This window comes from Cebus imitator, unplaced genomic scaffold (assembly GCF_001604975.1).
Source record: "Cebus imitator isolate Cc_AM_T3 unplaced genomic scaffold, Cebus_imitator-1.0 Scaffold18, whole genome shotgun sequence".
NCBI lineage: Eukaryota > Metazoa > Chordata > Mammalia > Primates > Cebidae > Cebus > Cebus imitator.
This window is the reverse complement of record NW_016107333.1, coordinates 9,439,044-9,446,993: the sequence shown is the minus strand read 5'-3', so window position 1 is coordinate 9,446,993 and position 7,950 is coordinate 9,439,044. Positions and strand designations below refer to the sequence as shown.

Here is a 7,950-nt window from a genome sequence, read left to right as displayed (position 1 = left end):
TTTTTTTTGAGACAGGGTCTCACTGTATCACTAAGGCTTGAATGCAGTGGTGCAATCAGAGCTCACTTCTGCCTCAAACTCCTAGGCAGCACAAGCAAACTCCTGGGTTCACATAATCTTCCCACCTTAGCCTCCTGGGTAGCTGGGACTACAGGCATACACCACCACATGTGGCTAATTTTTAGAAAAATTTTTGTAGAGATGAGGTCTCGCTATCTTGTCCAGGCTGGTCTTAAACTCCTAGACTCAAGTGATCCTCCTGCCTCAGCCTCCCAAAGTGCTGGGATTTTGAGTTGTGAACCACCTAGCTTGGTCCTTGTGCATTTCTTAACAGTTGGTTTGTTTGAATCAAGATAAAAAATGAGCTAGACATGGTGGCTCACACCTGTAATACTAGCGCTTTGGGAGGCCTAGGTGGGTGAATCCATGAAGCCAAGAGTTTGAGATCAGTTTGTGCAATGAAGCAGGACCACCTCTCTACAAACAGTTTAAAAAATTAGGCCAGGCACAGTGGCTCATACCTGTAATCCTAGCACTTTGGGAGGCTGAGGTGGGTGGATACTTGAAATCAAGAGTTCAAGACCTGCCTGGCCAATATGAGGAAACCCTGTCTCTACTAAAAATACAAAAAAATTAGCCAGGCATGGTGGCAGGCATCTGTAATCCTAGCTACTCGGGAGGTTGAGACAGGAGAATCACCTGAACCCGGGAGGCAGAGGTTGCAGTGAGCTGAGATCATGCCACTGCACTCTAGTCTGGGCGACAGAGGAGACATCGTCTCAAAAAAAAAACCAAACAAAATTATTCAGGTGGGGTGGCGGACACCTGTAGTCCCAGCTACTCTGGAGGCTGAGATGGAAGGATTGCCTGAGCCAGGAGTTCGAGGCTGCAGTGAGCTGAGATACTGCCACCGCACTCCAGCCTGGGCAGCAGAGCAAGACACTGACTCTTAAAAAACAACAACCGAATGTGCACAACATTCCTGCCCCTGGGAATGGATCCTACCAACTGCTCCCACTTATCCTAAAAGTATATGTGTTCAGAATAGCCATTAAAATACTGTTTGCAGTAGTAAATGACCATAAACAATCAGAAGGTCCCTCAATAAGGAATGGACTAAACAAAGACTTCTTTTTTGACGGCATGGTGGCTCACGACTATAATCCCAGCACTTTGGGAGGACAAGGCAGGTGAATCGCCTGAGGTCAGGAGTTCAAGACCAGCCTGGCCAATATGGCAAAACCCCATCTCTATCAAAAATAAAAAATTAGCTAGATGTGGTGGCGTGTGATTATAGTCCCAGCTACTTGGGAGTCTTAGATGGGAAGATCGCTTGAGCCCAGGAAGTTGAGGTTGCAGTGAGCTGTGATTGTGCCGCTGCACTCCAGCCTGAGCAACAGGGACTCTGTCTCAAAATGAGTGAATGAATGAATGAATGAATGAATGAAAGGAGGTAAGACAGAAATGAAAGAAAAAAGAAGCAGCTGGGCATGGTGTCTGATGCCTGTAATCCCCTACTTTGGGAGGCTGAGATGGAAGGATTACTTGAGCCCAGGAATTTGAGACCAGCCTGGGCAATGTAGTGAGACCTTTGTCTCTACAAAAAATAAAATTAGCCAGGTTTGGTGGCATGTACCTGTAGTCCCAGCTACTGAGGAGGTTGAGGCGGGAGGATTGCCTGAGCCCAGGAGGTTGAGGCTGTGGTGAGCTGACATCATACTACTGCACCCCAGCCTAGAGTGCAGAGCAAGAGTCTGTCTCAAAAAAACAAACGAACATGCTGGGCGCAATGGCTCACGCCTGTAATCCCAGCACTTTGGGAGGCTGAGGCAGGCAGATTACAAGGTCAAGAGTTTGTGACCAGCCTGGCCAACATGGTGAAACCCTGTCTCTACTAAAAATACAAAAATTAGCCAGGCATGGTGGTGCCTGCCTGTAATCCCAACTGCTCAGAAGGCTAAGGCAGGATAATCGCTTGAACTCAGGAGACGGAGGTTGCAGTGAGCCAAGATCACGCCACTGCACTCCTGCCTGGGTGACAGAGCAAGACTCCATCTCAAAATAAATAAATAAATAAATAATGAGTTACAGGGAGAAAGAGTTCTCCAAGATTTATATAGGAAGAAGTACAATGGTATAAAGTATACAGCTACTTGAGTTTAAAAGATTAAAAAAAAAAATAAAAATAAGACTGGGCCCGGTGGCTCATGCCTGTAATCCCAGCACTTTGGGAGGCCTAGGCGGGTGGATCACGAGGTCAGGAGTTCAAGACCAGCTTGGTCAACATAGTGAAACCCCGTCTCTACTAAAAATACAAAAATTAGCTGAGTGGTGGCACGAGCCTGTAGTCCTGGCTACTTGAGAGGCTGAGGCAGGAGAATCACCTGAACCCAGGAGGCGGAGGCTGCAGCAAGCCCAAATCATGCCATTGCACTCCAGCCTGGGTACAGAGCGAGACTCCATCTCAAAAAGAAAGGGGGAGTAATGCAGATATGTTAGGAAGATTTACATGTTCACTGTGTACAGATTGAATTGCTTCAATCTGTGAATATATTGTTATACACATGTATATATGCATATATATCAAGTGTTTTAAAAATATGTGAGTTTATATATGGGTTTTAAAATAAGACAAATCTGGTTTTAAATCCTGACTCTTCCACTTAATTGTCGTGTAACCTTGGGCAAATTAATTTCCCTGAGTCTCTGATCCTTATTTTTTAAATGAGGCTAATGCCTGTCTGCCTTCTAAGGTGATTTTGAGGATTAAAAGAGGGCTCACATGAAGCTCTTGGTATACTGTGAGTTGTGACTCTTGAAGACAATAAAACCCAAGACTCACATTGATTCTGAATGGTAGGTGTTGTCCAATAGACTTGAATATCTTTTTTGAATGTATTTTGTGAATGTTTTACAATTGAATGCCAAAAAGAGTTTCTTTTCCTCTTTCCCTACCTAAATAAATGCTTTCTTTATTTGCTTGTTCATTGATCAAATGACAGAGTACACGGCTCCAGTTTAAATTCAGGGCAGGCATTTATTGTTCATGTTACTTGACTGTGACGTTTTTAGGTTTCTTTCCAGAGAGCTAGCATGTCTTCTTCAGACATTTAAGTTGAAATCAAGGTTCTGGACTTTTCTCCAAAGAAAACATTGCTTTATTGCTTCTCTCACCTTAATTATAAAAAACAAAATACATGCACTCATCAAAAAATACAAAGAAAGTAAAAAAATAATCTGCAGGCTCACCACGCTAGAGGTCAATATTGCCTGCATTTCCTGAGTATGCATTAGTACTTTTCAATGGTAAAAGCTAAGCATTTAACATTCATTAGTTTATTTAATCCTTAGAACAGTTCTTTAAGGGAGGTATTGTTATTAACCGTACTTTGTGGAAAAAGAAACTATGACTTGCCTAAGTTTCTTAAGATTTTATAGCTAATACATGGCAGAGCAGAAATTCAGACCCAAACCTGTTGAACACCAGAGCGCATGCTTTTAACGTCTTTTTTTTTTTTAGACGGAGTTTCGCTCTTGTTACCCAGGCTGGAGTGTAATGGCGCGATCTCGGCTCACCGCAACCTCCGACGCCTGGGTTCAGGCAATTCTCCTGCCTCAGCCTCCTGAGTCGCTGGGATTACAGGCACGCGCCACCATGCCCAGCTAATTTTTTGTATTTTTAGTAGAGACGGAGTTTCACCATGTTGACCAGGATGGTCTCGATCTCTTGACCTCATGATCCACCCGCCTCGGCCTCCCACAGTGCTGGGATTACAGGCTTGAGCCACCGCGCCCGGCCCGCTTTTAACGTCTTTACACTGTGTTCCCCAAATTTGCATCTGCACATGTGCGTGTACACATAAACATTAACTGTATCATAGTAATTCTTCTGTTTAGTAGCCTTCTTCTTCACTCAGCAATATGTCTTGAATATTGCTCATACCTAAATACCTAGAGGTTTGTTGCCGTTGTTAATGACGTCATAGTTTCCCGTTGTAGAGATGTGCCATAATTGAACCACTCCCTTATTGATGAGCATTTAAGTGCTTAGAGATGGTGTTGTGACAAACACAAACATGTATTACATTGTTGCATGTGTACTCATTATATATCACTCAATTATGTCCTTAAAATAATTCCAAGAAATGGAATTGCTGTTTCAAGGGAGAATTTACATGTAGAGTTTTGGCATTGATTGCCCCACTGCCCTCAAGTATGTTGTGCCAGTTTGAGATACTGTGGCTCTTAGATGTTCTGTAAGGAACATTTTGAAAGTTTTTAGACAGTTCACACAGCTGTTTGGCTTACAAAAAAGATGACCTTATGTTTATAAATAAGGCCTGTAGTAACAGAATATATATATGTATATATATATATATATATATACACATATATATGCATATATATACACACATATCTTTTTAATATTTTTTATACACACACCCACACACATACACACACATCTTTTTTGTGTGTGTAATGGAGTCTTGCTCTGCTGCCCCGGCTGGAGTGCAGTGGCATGATCTCGGCTCACTGCAGCCTCCACCTCCCAGGTTCAAGGGATTCTCCTGCCTCAACCTCCCGAGTAGCTGGGATTATGGGTGTCCACCACTATGCCCAACTAATTTTTTGTATTTTTAGTAGAGACAGGGTTTCACCATGTTGGCCAGGCTGGTCTTGAATGCCTGACCTTGTGATTTGCACGCCTCAGCCTCCCAAAGTGCTGGGATTACAGGTGTGAACCACTGCACCTGGCCAACCAGAATATATTTTGTTAGTTTCTTATTTGACGGCTTTGCTCTAAATGCTTTTTAGAGCTGATGCTTTATGACTTGCTACATTTATATTAGAAAATTAAAAGTTCCATTGCTGTGGACCTAATAGAAGCTCTTCTATGAAGCTTCATCATAAATTTGGGACAAGTAGGTCCCCAATTTAGGGACCTACTAGGTCCTCTCATGTATCAATTAAAACATTTTTATTGTCTTATATTCATGATGGTCAGCACAAATAGATAGATAAAATGGGAAAAAATTAGTAACTCCTGTACATTTGTTTAATTTCACAAAGCCTTTCCATCTCTCCCTTTCTCCTTGATTTTATTTTATTTTTTGGCCAAGTAATGTATTAACATGATTCAAAACTCAAGAGGTATAAAAGGGTATACACACTTGGGGAGGCTGAGGTGGGCAGATCACTTGAGGCCAGTAGTTGAAGACCAGCCTTGCCATGGCGAAACCCCCTCTCTACTAAAATTAGCAGGACATGGTGGTGGACGTCTGTCATCCCAGCTACTCAGGAGGCTGAGGCACAAGAATCGCTTGAATGGGAGGCAGAGGTTGCAGTGAGCTGAGATTGCGCCACAGCACTCCAGCCTGGGCATCAGAGTGAAACTTGGTCTCAAAAGAACAAAAGGGTATACACTGAAAAGTTTCTCTTCTATTTTTGGCCCTCATCCACCCATCTCTTTTAGGGGAAAGCCAGTGTTGTTATCTGGTAATTGTTACATGGTTCTTGTGAATTCTTTCAGACATATTTTATGCACATATAAGCAAATGTGGAACCGTTTCCTCAATAGTATAACCATTTCCTCAATAGTATAAAATGTCCTTTTAAAAATTCTGTGTAGCAGTGGTGTTATTTTTCAACCCAAGATGGATAATCTTGTTTTAAAAAGTGTATAACTCCCGGCTGGGCGTGGTGGCTCACGCCTGTAATCCAAGCACTTTGGAGGCCAAGGTGGGCGGATCACCTGAGGTTGGGAGTTGATGACCAGCCTGACCACCATGGTGAAACCCATCTTAAAAAATAATAATAATAATTAAAAAAAAAAAAAGTGTGTAACTCCCATTGTGAAACTGGCCATTGTAGGAAGTAGAGACCTAGAATTGGACTTGCTTTCCTGGTGTGGTTCAGGGATTGCAAACTTGGAGGCCTGCTACTTCAAAAACAATTAGAATCACTGTAAAAGGGAGGAGTGTTGATGGTGATGAGGTGGATACAAACAGCTGCTTCCCCTGAGAGAAGCCTGTCCAGGGAATTGGTTTAGGCTGGTAAGCAGGGAGTCGCTTTTATCTTGCTCGAGCGTTGCAGTGCTTTTCTGATGGCTCATGTGATCTTTCACTCGGGCTGCAGTTCAGATACTCTGAGTATTTGAACCCTGGGTCAGGCAGTTGGCAGGTGGTTGCCTGATCTGATCTTAGAGGACATTGCTTTGGAATGCATTGATTAGGGGTGCATTAGTATGCACTCTGTGTGCCCATAGATTGTACCTCCTTGCAGGGTTGTTCCTGGGGAATTGCCAGACCTTTATTTTTTCCCATTTGGAGATACCATATACTTATTAAAGAGAATTTGGAAAATACAGAAATGTTGAAAGAGCAGGGAAAATCACCTGTACTATTATTCAAGGTTGACCGCTATTGCTGTTTTTACGTGTGTCTTTTTTTGGAAAATGGTGATTGCATGCAATGATTCAGTGTTGTAAACTGCTTTTTCATTTATGATAAGCATTTTCTATGTCATTACAGAGCCTTGGGAGATGGCATTTTAGAAGATGGGCTAGTATGTCAGGGCTTTCCTAATCAAATCATACATACGTGAATTTGGTCATAGACAGAGATGTCTACAAGAGCCAGGCAGGAAGTATAAATGAGCAAAGCATGCTGGATGTGAAACAGGAGAGACTGGTGTTGGAGAGGATTCCTCTTGCTACCACTTGGGGTTCAGGTCAAGGACTATTAGATATTCCCATGTTTCCAGATAAGTGGAAATTTTGTTTTTAATATAAAATTGTTGTTTATTTTTGAATTAGAAAAAAGTCAGTCCTGCTGCAGTGGCTCACACCAGTAATCCCAGCACTTAGGGAGTCCAGGGCAAGTAGATCATTTGAGGCCAGGAATTCAAGACCAGCCTGGCCAACGTGGCAAAAACCCAGCTCTACAAACAAATACAAAAATGAGTTGTGCAATCCCAGCTACTCAGGAGGCTGAGGCAGAAATCGCCTGGGAGGCAGAGGTTGCAGTGAGCTGAGATTCCACCACTGCACTCCAGCCTGGGTGACAGAGCAATACTGTATCTCAAAAAGCAAACAGAAATTCAGAGAATAATATAATAAATAGAATTAACAAAGTAAGAGAAATGTTAGCATTTTCTCTTACAAGGTTGAAACTTTCCTCTGTTTTTGTTTTTTAAGAGAAAGGATAAAATATTACAGATAAAGTTGAAATATCCTTCCCTTCTCTAGTCCCATTACCCACACTTCCCATTGCCCAGTTTGGACAGCTACTTTTATAAATTGTTGTATGTCCTTCTATCCCATTTCTTGCTTTCTTTCTTTTTTTTTCAGAGACAGGGTCTTTCTCTGGAGTGCAATCGTGCAGTCATGACTCACTGTAACCTCCACCTCCTGCGCTCAAGTGATCCTTCCACCTTTTTACAGAGTAGCTATAGGTGGTAGGCCACCACATCAGGCTAATTTTCATTTTTTGTAGAAATAGGTTCCTGCTCTGTTGCCCTGGATGGCCTCAAACTTCTGAACACAAGTGATTCTCCTACCCCAGCCTCCCAAAGTGCTGCAATTACAGAGGTGTGAGCCACTGCACCCGTCCTATGCCACTTTTTAAAACTTACACATACATAAATGCAAATCCGTGAGTACCATATTTTTTTGTAAATTCTAATCATAACTGTTACTCTGCAGCTTTGTTTCTCACTCAGCCTATTTATTTACCCATGTTAAATACGTAACCCTAATTCAGAGATTGGCAAACATTTTCTGTAAAAGACCAGACAGTAAATATTTTAGTATTGTAGTCCATAATGTCTTTATTGCAACTACTCAACTCTATTCAACTCTATAGTTGATGCAGCAATAGATAATATGTAAACTAAAGGATACTGCTGTTCTAATAAAACTTTGTTTACAAAAACAGGCTCTGGGCCAGATTT

At 42.2% G+C, this 7,950-nt stretch overlaps 1 protein-coding gene across 2 annotated transcripts in view; it reads left to right on the top strand.

The window, feature by feature from the left end:
- Nucleotides 1–7,950, top strand: part of KIF3B (kinesin family member 3B) — a 50,439-nt gene that overhangs the window by 14,245 nt on the left and 28,244 nt on the right. Inside the window, exon 1 of one of the 2 annotated variants that reach the window (XM_037733382.1) lies at nucleotides 2,796–2,856. The exons of the other annotated variant lie outside the window; for it this stretch is intronic. The gene's annotated coding sequence lies outside the window, so the exon portion shown is untranslated. Of the gene's footprint in view, nucleotides 1–2,795; nucleotides 2,857–7,950 lie in introns of those variants that run through there. 2 annotated transcript variants of the gene reach the window in all.